This window comes from Ranitomeya imitator, chromosome 1 (assembly GCF_032444005.1).
Source record: "Ranitomeya imitator isolate aRanImi1 chromosome 1, aRanImi1.pri, whole genome shotgun sequence".
NCBI lineage: Eukaryota > Metazoa > Chordata > Amphibia > Anura > Dendrobatidae > Ranitomeya > Ranitomeya imitator.
In genome coordinates, this window is record NC_091282.1 from 775,937,667 (window position 1) to 775,952,906 (window position 15,240).

Below are 15,240 nucleotides of genomic sequence, written 5' to 3' on the forward strand. Positions count from 1 at the left end.
ACCTCCTCCTAATAGGAACACAAGCACTAGAGCCAAAATAAGTGTTTTCTTGTCTGTCGCTGCGTAAAGGATAATTTCTGCAGTCAGCTCCGTACAGCAGATTGGTTGGAGACAGACGGCGAGAATTCGGCTTTTGACCCGATCACAATAGAGTAAAGTGCTGCCATCATGATGGGGAGAGAAGAAAGCGCCACTCCACGTACGGCCATTGTTACATTTTTGTGTGCGGAGCGGAAAGTGGACAAAAGGGAGGCGGAGCCGGTTGGTCTGCGCCACTGAAAATGCCATTTATGTAATCATAGGTAATCTGCTACTGGCGGCCGGGGGCAGAAAACATCCCCCGCTGCAAAGAAAAGCCAAAATCAGAGCCCGCGGCGCCTCCGAAAATGACTGCGCCACTTCTCAGCAGCACACAATCGTCGCACTGCCGCAACCGGAATCAGCAGCTTCTTAATAAAGGACTTAGAGTTGTCATTCTCCAACATTATCGAGATGCTTGCTGTCAGTGAATGAGGACATCCTGAAAGCCAGTGACTGCCTCACTGCTGAGGATCTGCTACATTGTTATAAAGTCTAGCCAGGAAGCAGACTTGTTAGGTTGTAGGTTGAACGCAAAGGTCTCCTGGAAGCAAAAATCCTGATATTAATAATAATAATAATAATAAAGTATTATGATTATCAGTGCTCCAATGATTCCCAGCTGTACATGAAAAAAACAAGTTTACAAAATACAGATATAAAATACAATTTATCAGTGCAGATCTAATAGTTTGTTACAATGTATCAGTGTGGGTCCCGATAACTTGTTACTGTAAAATGTATATCACATAGTTTGCTACAATGTGTCAGTGTGTGTCCCATAGGTTTTTACAAGGTATCAGTGGGGATCGCGATAGTTTGTTAGGCCTGTCTCACACGTCCAGATAATTCCGGTACCGGAAAAATCGGTACCGGAATTATCCGTGTGTCCGTGTGCTTACGTATCACATCAGTGTGGCACATGTGCGGCAGCCGTGTGCCGCCCGTGTGCCGACTGAGGACCACACGGACCGTGCAGGAGACAGCGCTAGAGTTAAGCGCTGTCCCCTGCGTGCGGTGCTGAAGCCGGTATTCATCCCTTCTTCCCAGCAGCGTTCGCTGGAAAGAAGGAATTAATAATCTTTTTTTTTTGTTTTTAAAATAAAGTTGCTGGTAATCTGCCCCCTCCCACCCCCTGTGCGCCCCCCCGCTGGCATTAAAATACTTACCCAGCTCCCTCGGCGCTTACATCCTCTCAGCGTCGCAGCTCTTCCTGTATGAGCGGTCACGTATAGGTTGTTGTAATATTTCCAGATGTGCCTTTTCTGGGGTGGCTGGGGGCAGATGTTTTTAGCCAGAGGGGCCAATAACCGTGGACCCTCTCCAGGCTATTAATATCTGCCCTCAGTCACTGGCTTTACCATTCTGGCGGAGAAAATTGCGCGGGAGCCCATGCCATTTTTTTCCTCGATTTAACCCTTTAATTCAATAGCTACAGAGCCCAAATTTTGCACATACACACTACTAACATTAGTAGTGTGGAATATGCAAAAAAAAGGGATATGAGATGGTTTACTGTATGTATATATCCTGTCGGGTTTGATAAGGAGATAGCAAAAGCCGGCAATTGAATTACCGGCTTTAACGCTATCTAGTACTGTATGAAATATTAATATATATACATATATGTGTCTCACTGACATATATATATATATATATATATATATATATATATATACACACCCCTATTCTATGTGTACACATTTATCTTCGCTATTCTATTCTAACCTGTCAGTGTGATTTTACTCTACACCGCACTGAATTGCCGGCTTTTCTCTCTAACACCGCTGCGTATTTCTCCCAAGTCACACTGCTGGTCCGTGTGTAAACCGTATTTTTCTGGCCCCCATAGACTTTCATTGGCGTATTTTTTGCGGTGACAAACGCAGCATGCTGCGATTTTCTACGGCCGTAGAAGACCGTATAATACGGATCAGTAAAATACGGCAGATAGGAGCAGGGGCATAGAGAAGCATTGTAACGTGTGCAATGCGTAGTTTCTGCACCTCTCATATGTCCTTAAAACTCGCTAGTGTGAGGCCGGCCTATCAGTGCAGATCAGCTGAATGATTTACATCTGTTAGCCAGCATAAGTACATGTGGGGATTCCCTAGCAACCAGGCAACCCCCACATGTACTTATGCTGGCTATCAGATGTAAATCATTCAGCTGCGGCAAGAAAAACTAAATCTCTGAGCACTAAAAAATACTCGGAGGACACCCGAGCGTGCTCATCACTAGTCCTTCTAGTTTGTTACAATGTATCAGTAGGGTCCTTCTAGTTTGTTACAATGTATCAGTAGGGTCCTTCTAGTTTGTTACAATGTATCAGTAGGGTCCTGCTAGTTTGTTACAATGTATCAGTAGGGTCCTTCTAGTTTGTTACAATGTATCAGTAGGGTCCTTCTAGTTTGTTACAATGTATCAGTAGGGTCCTGCTAGTTTGTTACAATGTTTCAGTAGGTCCTTCTAGTTTGTTACAATGTATCAGTAGGGTCCTTCTAGTTTGTTACAATGTATGAGTAGGGTCCTGCTAGTTTGTTACAATGTATCAGTAGGGTCCTTCTAGTTTGTTACAATGTATCAGTAGGGTCCTTCTAGTTTGTTACAATGTATCAGTAGGGTCCTGCTAGTTTGTTACAATGTTTCAGTAGGTCCTTCTAGTTTGTTACAATGTATCAGTAGGGTCCTTCTAGTTTGTTACAATGTATCAGCAGGGTCCTTCTAGTTTGTTACAATGTATCAGTAGGGTCCTGCTAGTTTGTTACAATGTATCAGTAGGGTCCTTCTAGTTTGTTACAATGTATCGGTAGGGTCCTGCTAGTTTGTTACAATGTATCGGTAGGGTCCTTCTAGTTTGTTACAATGTATCAGTAGGGTCCTTCTAGTTTGTTACAATGTATCAGTAGGGTCCTTCTAGTTTGTTACAATGTATCGGTAGGGTCCTGCTAGTTTGTTACAATGTATCGGTAGGGTCCTGCTAGTTTGTTACAATGTATCAGTAGGGTCCTTCTAGTTTGTTACAATGTATCGGTAGGGTCCTGCTAGTTTGTTACAATGTATCGGTAGGGTCCTGCTAGTTTGTTACAATGTATCGGTAGGGTCCTGCTAGTTTGTTACAATGTATCGGTAGGGTCCTTCTAGTTTGTTACAATGTATCAGTAGGGTCCTTCTAGTTTGTTACAATGTATCAGTAGGGTCCTTCTAGTTTGTTACAATGTATCAGTAGGGTCCTTCTAGTTTGTTACAATGTATCGGTAGGGTCCTGCTAGTTTGTTACAATGTATCGGTAGGGTCCTTCTAGTTTGATACAATGTATCAGTAGGGTCCTTCTAGTTTGTTACAATGTATCAGTAGGGTCCTGCTAGTTTGTTACAATGTATCAGTAGGGTCCTTCTAGTTTGTTACAATGTACCAGTAGGGTCCTTCTAGTTTGTTACAATGTATCGGTAGGGTCCTTCTAGTTTGTTACAATGTATCGGTGGGGTCCTTCTAGTTTGTTACAATGTATCGGTAGGGTCCATCTAGTTTGTTACAATGTATCAGTAGTTTGTTACGATGTATCAGTAGGGTCCTGCTAGTTTGTTACAATGTATCAGTAGGGTCCTTCTAGTTTGTTACAATGTATCAGTAGGGTCCTTCTAGTTTGTTACAATGTATCAGTAGGGTCCTTCTAGTTTGTTACAATGTATCAGTACGGGTATTAATCTGGAGTCTATGCTCATAGAAGATTGGCTAGACTAGACACAAATGAAACAAAACGTCAGATGTGAGCAGTTTTAGAACTGTGCAGGTGACTTCTTGCTTTTCCTCAGTCTCAGAAGTTAAGCTGCAGTGTAAAGCATGGTGGACAGCGCAGTAGTATGAATTTTGGATCAGATATATGAAAGGCAGTAAAGGGAGGGCTCCGCAGCCAGGGGATGTCGATATATCAGTGTCCTCTTTATGGATTTTAAGGCTGTGTGCACACGTTGCGGTTTTTTCGCGGTTTTTCCCGATAAAAACGCTATAAAACCGCAAAAAAAACGCATACAATAAGCATCCCATCATTTAGAATGAATTCTGCATGTTTTGTGCACATGATGCGTTTTTTTCCGCGAAAAAAACGCATCGCGGTAAAAAACGCAAAATGTTTATTAATTTTCCGTTTTTTTTGCGGATTTCCCACTCCAAAATGCATTGGGAAGTGTCCGGAAAAAAAGCGTCAAAACCGCGGCAAAAACGCGTCAATACCGCGGCAAAAACGCATGCGGTTTTCTTGCGGATTTCTTGCAGAAAATGTCCGGAATTCTCAGGAATTTTCTGCGAGAAATCCTGAACGTGTGCACATAGCCTAAAACACTAGGTTCGGATGAAATAATGAATGGACCTTTAGACGGAGTGCGGTTTTATTTCAAGACTCCAAATCCCACTGCAGCGAAGTGCCTGATCAGAGCCGCGTCCTGCTGGCATGAAAGTCTGTCCCCCGGTCACTGCTACCTGCCTATGGTTTCCCAGAATTCCCCTGGGCTGGTGCTGCGGTCAGATCCCACACAGCCGTCCTGTGCTCTTCCTTGCTCGGTCGGGGCCGCTCTGCAACTTTCCAGAGCATTTTCGGAAACTCGGCAGGAGACAGTCACATTGCTGAGGCGGCAAATGCAGGAGCTCGTTAGACGCCGCTGCCGCCATCTCTGCAGTCAGGTGACGTCGTTAGTGAGTGATTGATACCGGGCCGCGTTACTCACAATTAACCTTCACGTTCATTAGCCGCTCTCCGCCATGCGCGCGTTTAATCTTCATATCTTTACAGAAATGAGATTCCAGGAGCCGCGATCAGCCCAAGAAAAGCAGAAAAGGCCAAGAAGCAAGCGCTCTGCATGTGAGCTGCGTACTGTAAACGGGGTCATTATACAATGCTGCGCTCCTGTTCTATTAAGCGCAGAATAACGACTGATGCCCGCAGAGCCCCGCTGCTAAGCTCCACTAAGCCCATTCACTAATCTCCCCCTATCCTGTATAAGAGCCCACACAGAAATATTCTCTAGTATGGCTCATTAGGGTTCCCACACATGACAGGACCGCAATCATAGTCCCCCCATACTGTATGAAGCCCCCATAGTGGCCCCCGCAGTCCCCCTTAGGCCGGCTTCACACTTGCGAGTTTTACGGACGTAAGAGCGCAGAAACTACGTCCGTAAAACTCGCAAAAAATACGGCACAATTATTCTCTATGCCCCTGCTCCTATCTGCCGTATTTTACTGATCAGTATTATACGGCTTTCTACGGCCGTACAAAATCGCAGCATGCTGCGTTTGTCACCGTACTACGCAAGAAATACGCCAATGAAAGTCTATGGAAGCGTGAAAAATACGGATTTCACACGGACAAGCAGTGTGACTTGCGAGAAATACGCAGCGCTGTTAGAGAGAAAAGCCGGTAATTCAGTGCGGTGTACAGTAAAATCACACTGACAGCTTACAGTCCAATAGGTAGAATAAATGTGTACACATAGAATAGGTATATATATATATATATGTCAGTGAGACACATATATGTATATATATTAATATTTATTCCAGCGCTATACAGCTTGAAAGCCGGTAATTCAGTGCGGTGTACAGTAAAATCACACTGACAGCTTACAATAGAATAGGTAGAATAAATGTGTACACATAGAATAGGTATATATATATATATATATGTCAGTAGACACATATATGTATATATATTAATATTTATTCCAGCGCTATACAGCTTGAAAGCCGGTAATTCAATTACCGGCTTTTTCTTTCTCCTTCCTAAAACCCGACATGATTTGAGACATGGTTTACATAGAGTAAACCATGTCTTCTCTCCATTTTTTTTGCAGATTCCACACTACTAATGTCAGTAGTGTGTATCTGCAAAATTTGGCCGTTCTAGCTCTTAAAATAAAGGGTTAAATGGCGGAAAAAATTGGCGTGGGCTCCCGCGCAATTTTCTCCGCCAGAGTAGTAAAGCCAGTGACTGAGGGCAGATATTAATAGCCTGGAGAGGGTCCACGGTTATTGGCCCCCCCTGGCTAAAAATATCTACCCCCAGCCACCCCAGAACAGGCACATCTGGAAGATGCGCCTATTCTGGCACTTGGCCACTCTCTTCCCATTCCCGTGTAGCGGTGGGATATGGGGTAATGAAGGGTTAATGCCACCTTGCTATTGTAAGGTGACATTAAGCCTAATTAATAATGGAGAGGCGTCAATTATGACACCTATCCATTATTAATCCAATTGAATGAAAGGGTTAAATAAAACACAAACACATTATTATAATTATTTTAATGAAATAAAAACAATGGTTGTTGGAGTATTTTATTCTACGCCCAATCCAGTCACTGAAGACCCTCGTTCTGTGAAAGAAAAAACATAATAAACCAACAATATACTTACCCTCCGCAGATCTGTAACGTCCAACGATGTAAATCCTTCTGAAGGGGTTAAAACATTTTGCAGCAAGGAGCTTTGCTAATGCAGGCTGCTCCTCGCTGCAAAACCCCGGGGAATGAGTCTAAATATAGATCAATGAGCTATATTTAGCTTCATTTGCGGTGAGGCGCCCTCTGCTGGATGTTCATAGATCGTGGGAAATTTCCTAGAAAGCTCCCAGGCTTTCTAGGCAAGTTCCCACGATCTATAAACAGCCAGCACACTGTGCGCTAAAAGCTCTCATTTTTCATATTTCTAGTGCAGTAATGCAGTTCAAATTTCGTTTTTTCAAGTTTGCATGTTTTGGCGCTGCAGTGTGCTGCCCTATTTATTTAACTATATACGAGTTGGCGACTCTGGGTTCAGCACCTGTTCACACTGAGTCTATGTTTGGATGTGCAGATCAGGTTTTTTGAAATGTATTCTCTAGCCTTCTGATCGTGCACTCCCCGCCTCCTAGCTTCAGGTGTTTTAATTATAGTAGGTCCAATACCCCTCCACATAGAGAGAGAATTTGAGTCCAAGAAGAGGTTTTTACATGTACCCATTCAGATGGAGACGTTTATTCTCAGTGAGGTAGGTCAAACGTAGGACCTCGTATAAGAGAGATGCCTTAACGTGGCTACGAGGTACACATAAAATTGGCCATTTTTGTGCGCTAAAAGCTCTCATTTTTCATATTTCTAGTGCAGTAATGCAGTTCAAATTTCGTTTTTTCAAGTTTGCATGTTTTGGCGCTGCAGTGTGCTGCCCTATTTATTTAACTATATACGAGTTGGCGACTCTGGGTTCAGCACCTGTTCACACTCAGTCTATGTTTGGATGTGCAGATCAGGTTTTTTGAAATGTATTCTCTAGCCTTCTGATCGTGCACTCCCCGCCTCCTAGCTTCAGGTGTTTTAATTATAGTAGGTCCAATACCCCTCCACATAGAGAGAGAATTTGAGTCCAAGAAGAGGTTTTTACATGTACCCATTCAGATGGAGACGTTTATTCTCAGTGAGGTAGGTCAAACGTAGGACCTCGTATAAGAGAGATGCCTTAACGTGGCTACGAGGTACACATAAAATTGGCCATTTTTGTGCGCTAAAAGCTCTCATTTTTCATATTTCTAGTGCAGTAATGCAGTTCAAATTTCGTTTTTTCAAGTTTGCATGTTTTGGCGCTGCAGTGTGCTGCCCTATTTATTTAACCTCCATACTGTATGACTGCCCCATAGGGACCCCACAGTCCCCCCCATACAGTGTGAACATTCCATAGTGGCCCCCACAGTCCCACCTGTACTGTATTAACATCCCATAGTGGTCCCACAGTCTCTTCTATACTGTATGACTGCTCCATAGTAGCCCCCACAGTCCCCCCATACTGTATGACTGCCCCATAGTGGCCCCCACAGTCCCCCCATATTGTAGGACTGTCCCATAGTGGTAACAAAAAGTCCCCCCATACTGCATAAACATCCTATAGTGGCCCCCACAGTCCCTCCTATTGTGTGACTGCCCATTAGTGCCTCCCACAGTCCCCCTATATTGTATGAACATCCCATAGTTGCCCCCACAGTCCCCCCATACCGAATAACTGCCCCATAGTAGCCCCACAGTCCTCCAAAAATGTACGACTGCCCCGTAGTGGTCCCCACAGTCCCCCCATACTGTATGACTGCCCTGTAGTGGCCCCCACAGTCCCTCCTGTACTGTATTAACATCCTATAGTGGCCCCGCAGTCTCTCCTATACTGTATGACTGCCCCATAGTGGCCCCACAGTCCTCCAATACTGTACAACTGTCCCATAGTGGTCCCCACAGGCCCCCCATACTGTATGACTACCCCGTAGTGGCCCTACAGTCCTCCCCATACTGTAAGACTGCCTCATAGTGGAGCCCATAGTCCACCCACACTGTATGAACATCCCGTAGTGGCCCCCACAGTCACCCCATACTGTATGAAACCCCCATAGTGGCCCCCACAGTTCCCTCATGCTGTATGACTGCCCCATAGTGGCCTCCACAGTCCCCCCCATACTGTATGAAGCCCCCATAGTGACCCCCACAGTCCCCTCATGCTGTATGACTGCCCCATAGTGGCACCCACAATCCCCCCTATAAGGTATTAACATCCCATAGTGGCCCCCACAGCCAACCCATACTGTATGACTGCCCCACGGTGGCCCCCACAGTCCCCCATACTGTATGAAGCTCCAATGGTGGCCCCCATACAATCCTTCCACTCGTCCTTTCCCTGCTCTCTGCTGCCAATCACATGATCTGAGAATGTCAGGTGACCTGTAGGTCCTTTAGTCTTTACCCAAACCGAGTAGTGAAGCGCGGGTCAACTCCTGCTGCATCTTGAGTATAAACCCCTGGATGGCGGAACCGCTGCCCATATTTGTGATTGCCCCACTGGATCCTGGACGGTTAGGAGGTGCAATAATGGAACAATGGGGTAATATTACTTTTGTATTGTATACTGGCGTTACTACTGGTTTAGGTGCTCGGATGCTGTATAGCGGTATTACTCCTGGTACAGGTGCTCGGATGCTGTATAGCAGTATTATTTCTGGTATAGGTGCTCAGACGCTGTATAGCGGTACTACTCTTGGTACAGGTGCTCGGACACTATATAGCGGTATTGCTCTTGGTACAGGTGCTCAGACACTGTATATCGGTATTGCTCTTGGTACAGGTGCTCGTACGCTGTATAGCGGTACTACTCTTGGTACAGGTGCTCGGATGCTCTATAGTGGTACTACTCTTGGTACAGGTGCTCGGACACTATATAGCGGTATTGCTCTTGGTATAGGTGCTCAGACACTGTATATCGGTATTGCTCTTGGTACAGGTGCTCGGACGCTGTATAGCGGTATTGCTCTTGGTACAGGTGCTCGGACGCTGTATAGCGGTACTACTCTTAATACAGGTGCTCGGACGCTGTATAGCGGTACTACTCTTGGTACAGGTGCTCGGACACTATATAGCGGTATTGCTCTTAGTACAGGTGCTCAGACACTGTATATCGGTGTTGCTCTTGGTACAGGTGCTCGGACGCTGTATAGCGGTATTGCTCTTGGTACAGGTGCTCGGACGCTGTATAGTGGTACTACTCTTGGTACAGGTGCTCGGACACTATATAGCGGTATTGCTCTTGGTACAGGTGCTCAGACACTGTATATCGGTATTGCTCTTGGTACAGGTGCTCGGACGCTGTATAGCGGTATTACTCTTGGTACAGGTGCTCGGACGCTGTATAGCGGTACTACTCTTGGTACAGGTGCTCGGACGCTGTATAGCATTATGAAAAATTTGTTGTTGAATTGCGCCAAGACAAATCTCCCAGTCGCCTTACTGGAGACATATTGGTGTGCGCTGATTTTTAGGTGAAAAATGATCATCTAAAGTAAAATAACTATGAGATGGTGAAACTCAGAGACGGCGCCCCCCGGGGATAATTTTTTTTTTTTTTGTGACTATGCCTTTTCTCCTGTATTCACACCCGGGGTGTGTGGTCAGGAATTGTTAAAAGACGACGGAGGAGTGAGAAAAGTTGTAATATCCAAGCTTATTTCTATGCAGATGTTCCCACCTGCACTCCGAGCAGCGAGCCTCCCCAACAAGCCCCGGCCCTCCACCATTACCCCGAGCCGCTGCGGACTCATTTTATCCAGCTCTTTACTGCATAAAGTGTCCACATAACGTGGCTCCGGTGAAAGGTTTCTTCATTGTCACATAATTGCCATTTGTGTATAATATAAAGCCGCCCCCCCTTGCTAAATATCTGCACATGCCTCCATACGTGCCAGGTCGGCTTTTCTTTTTCCAGGCCTGTCCTGAAAATAACATTATTTCCCGTCCGTGTTGTTCCCGACTCCTCTTAATAGCGGCACATAATTGCCTGTAACTAAGGCTCCTTTGTGCGTGGCGTTCGGTGAGAGGCGGACGCACTGCGATTTTCTATAGTCATTTTTGTTCTTGAGGATTGACAAGAGCGCAGAAGTTAAAAAGTCAATTTCCAAGTCCTGGAGCCTCCAGCAGCGTCCGGTCCTGTATGACCCGCTCCCACTCCTCGCCCTGACCTTACATTGTCTCCGCCATTGTCAGAGAGACCATCGGCCTCAAAGGAAACGTGCAGATCAAATGTATGGGGCGGGCGAAACAGCAGGACGGGCGGATCCCAAGGAGTCTGGCTGCTGGCGCTGCAGGGACGGATAGGACTTGTTCACATTTTCCATTTTTGATGCTTTTTTTTATTCATGTGGATAGAACATAAATAAGACTTCTAAAATCTTATTCCTATTTGGCAGTTTTTTCCTTGCAATTTTTGACCCAGTATATGTATTTTAAAAATCGCAGCTTGTTCTTTCTTTCTGTGGTTTTACTGCAGCAGCAAAAATATCTTCTGCTGCCGTCTTTTGGCCACGGAAAGAAACGTGTCAGATAATCTGTGTAATCATCCACATGCTTCACCGTCAGTGAATGATGGGATTGGGTGTCGTCCATTGGTGGCTGCGCTCCAGGACAGGGGCGTGCATATCATTGGTGCAGCCGCACAGCGGCCCTGGAGGTCGGAGGGTCACATGCACCTCCACAGCTACACCAATGATACAGTATGTCCACTCCAGGACAAGGGCGGACATTTCAGTGCTGCAGCTGCACAGCGGCCCCGGAGGTCAGAGGGCCACATGCATGTCCAGAGCTGCACCAATGATACAGTATGTCCACTCCAGGACAGGGGCGTGCATATCATTGGTGCAGCCACACAGCGGCCCTGGAGGTCGGAGGGTCACATGCACCTCCAGAGCTGCACCAATGATACAGTATGTCCACTCCAGGACAGGGGCGGACATTTCAGTGGTGCAGCTGCACAGCAGCCCTGGAGGTCGGAGGGCCACATGCGCCTCCAGAGCTGCACCAATGATACAGTATGTCCACTCCAGGACAGGGGTGGACATTTCAGTGGTGCAGCTGCACAGCGGCCCTGGAGGTCGGAGGGCCACATGCATGTCCAGAGCTGCACCAATGATACAGTATGTCCACTCCAGGAAAGGGGCGGACATTTCAGTGGTGCAGCCGCACAGCAGCCCTGGAGGTAGGAGGGCCACATGCACCTCCAGAGCTGCACCAATGATACAGTATGTCCACTCCAGGAAAGGGGCAGACATTTCAGTGGTGCAGCCGCACAGCAGCCCTGGAGGTCGGAGGGCCACATGCACCTCCAGAGCTGCACCAATGATACAGTATGTCCACTCCAGGACAGGGGCGTGCATATCATTGGTGCAGCCGCACGGCGGCCCTGGAGGTCGGAGGGCCACATGCATGTCCAGAGCTGCACCAATGATACAGTATATCCTCTCCAGGACAGGGGCAGACATTTCAGTGGTGCGGCCGCACAGCAGCCCTGGAGATCAGGGGGCCACATGCTCGTCCAGAGCTGCACCAATGATATGCCCGCTCCAGGACAGGGGTGGATATATCATTGGTGTAGCCGCACAGCGGCCCCGGAGGTCGGGGGCCACATGCACCTCCAGAGCTGCACCAATGATATGCCCGCTCCAGGACAGGGGTGGACATATCATTGGTGCAGCCGCACAGCGGCCCTGGAGGTCAGGGGGCTACATGCACGTCCAGAGCTGCACCAATGATATGCCCGCTCCAGGACAGGGGTGGACATATCATTGGTGCAGCCGCACAGCGGCCCTGGAGGTCGGGGGCCACATGCACGTCCAGAGCTGCACCAATGATATGCCCGCTCCAGGACAGGGGTGGACATATCATTGGTACAGCGGCCCTGGAGGGCAGGGGGCCACATGCACCTCCAGAGCTGCACCAATGATATGCCCGCTCCAGGACAGGGGTGGACATATCATTGGTGCAGCCGCACAGCAGCCCTGGAGATCAGGGGGCCACATGCACGTCCAGAGCTGCACCAATGATATGCCCGCTCCAGGACAGGGGTGGACATATCATTGGTGCAGCCGCACAGCGGCCCTGGAGGGCAGGGGGCCACATGCACCTCCAGAGCTGCACCAATGATATGCCCGCTCCAGGACAGGGGTGGACATATCATTGGTGCAGCTGCACAGCGGCCCTGGAGGTCGGGGGCCACATGCACGTCCAGAGCTGCACCAATGATATGCCCGCTCCAGGACAGGGGTGGACATATCATTGGTGCAGCCGCACAGCGGCCCTGGAGGGCAGGGGGCCACATGCACCTCCAGAGCTGCACCAATGATATGCCCGCTCCAGGACAGGGGTGGATATATCATTGGTGTAGCCGCACAGCGGCCCCGGAGGTCGGGGGCCACATGCACCTCCAGAGCTGCACCAATGATATGCCCGCTCCAGGGCAGGGGTGGACATATCATTGGTGCAGCCGCACAGCGGCCCTGGAGGTCGGGGGCCACATGCACCTCCAGAGCTGCACCAATGATATGCCCGCTCCAGGGCAGGGGTGGACATATCATTGGTGCAGCCGCACAGCGGCCCTGGAGATCAGGGGGCCACATGCACCTCCAGAGCTGCACCAATGATATGCCCGCTCCAGGACAGGGGTGGACATATCATTGGTGCAGCCGCACAGCGGCCCTGGAGGGCAGGGGGCCACATGCACCTCCAGAGCTGCACCAATGATATGCCCGCTCCAGGACAGGGGTGGACATATCATTGGTGCAGCCGCACAGCGGCCCTGGAGGTCGGGGGCCACATGCACCTTAGGAGCAGCTGGAATTGTACATTATGAGGAGCTGCCGTACAAGGGCAGAGGGCAGTAATTAGAGCGGTCGGTATCCTGATTGCACCAGAAACGCGTTGATACAAGGTTGTTACTTTTAGTTTTTCATTGCACATCTCATTGTTCCTTGTAGACAGTTATTGTTTGTTCTCTTCCCCTGAATAAACTCTTTTTCTCCATCGTGGAACGGACATTTTCTCCATTTCATCTCCTACTACGTCCCAGCACAGACGGTTTTCTTGCGCCGATTGCCGCAATCATTATGTGGGTCTTTTTATATTGCCCATGTATTGCACTTGCACGGCGGTCTCTTCTGGCAGTGTCCGGGGACATTCCACCCGCTATTGCTCTCTGGTATCTGCACTTTGCCAGACAACGGCTTCACCCTTACAGAAGGCAATCAGTGTAATCTCGGGAGATGTGGGCTGCTCTGGGAGGAGACGGGGGGCATCCGTCGCCTGTGCGATCCAATGTAGCAGATTGCTGCTTTTCTGGATAATTAATCGCACCCCTCCTGAAGCGGTGCGGCCATATTTCCTGCTCTCTTCGGGCCTGTTGTTTTTGGAGCAGAATGTGAGCAAGGAGAAGCTTCTTCATCTTTCTTGTCAAAACACAGACTTAGAAAAACACGATGGAAACATCTGTTCTCTTCTTCTGTCGCGAACAGAACTGGGAAGAGAAGTAAAAAAGAGAATTTAATTAAGAAATAGCGCGACGGAACAAGGAGCTGACATGATCCGCGCGCTCTCCATTACATGCGCTGTCACCGGGAAGGATCGGGCATCCTCACTGAGGGATGGTCTGCACGCTGGTGGCGGCTCCGCTCTTATATTCTCTCCGGACTGCGATGGCGCCCATTATCCTCAGTGTCTTCATGTAAATATCCACTGAACATTCCGTAATGTTCTGTATTAATAAGAGTGTGGCGCCCCAGGGTCCTGGTTGTCACAGTGGTATTACTTTCCTCCAGGGGAGAGTGATATTACGTTTGGAGGCAAGGAAGGATAACTGCATCCAGGTATCACAAATATGCAACACATTTCATACCCCAGGCCACCAGGGGGAGCTTCTGCTCCTATTTACTAGGTCACTCCCTATATATATATATATATATATATATATATATATATATATATATATATATATATATATACACTAGATGGTGGCCCGATTCTAACGCATCGGGTATTCTAGAATATGTATGTATGTATATAGCAGCCACATAGTATATAGCACAGGCCATGTAGTATATAGGAGCCATGTAGTATATAGCAGACAAATACTACGTGGCCTGTGCTATATACTATGTGGCTGCTATATACATACATATTGTAGAATTCCCGATGCGTTAATACAGGCCATGCATATATAACAGTGGCCACGCAGTATATAACACAGCTACGTACTATATAACAGCCCACGCAGTATATAGCAGCCACGCAGTATATAACACAGGCGACGTAGTATATAACACAGGCCACTCAGTATATAACACTGGCCACATAATATATAACACAGGCCACGCAGTATATAGCAGCCATGTAGTATATAACACTGCCCACGTAGTATATAACAGTGGCCACGTAATATAAAGCAAAGCCCACGCAGTACATAACACAGCCCACGCAGTATATAACACTGCCCATGTAGTATATAGCAGCCACGTGGTATATAACACTGTCCACGCAGTATACAGCAGTGTTGGCACCATATTCCTGTTAAAAAAAATAATTAAAATAAAAAATAGTTATACAGTTGTGGCCAAAAGTATTGACACCCCTGCAATTCTGTCAGATAATACTCAGTTTCTTCCTGAAAATGATTGCAAACACAAATTCTTTGTTATTATTATCTTCATTTAATTTGTCTTAAATGAAAAAACACAAAAAGAATTGTCCTAAAGCCAAATCTATAATATAACGCTGGGAGCGTCACTCTGTCTGAAGCCTTTATAGACTGCGCAAGTGCAAGCGCCGGCGCAGTCTGGCCCCCACA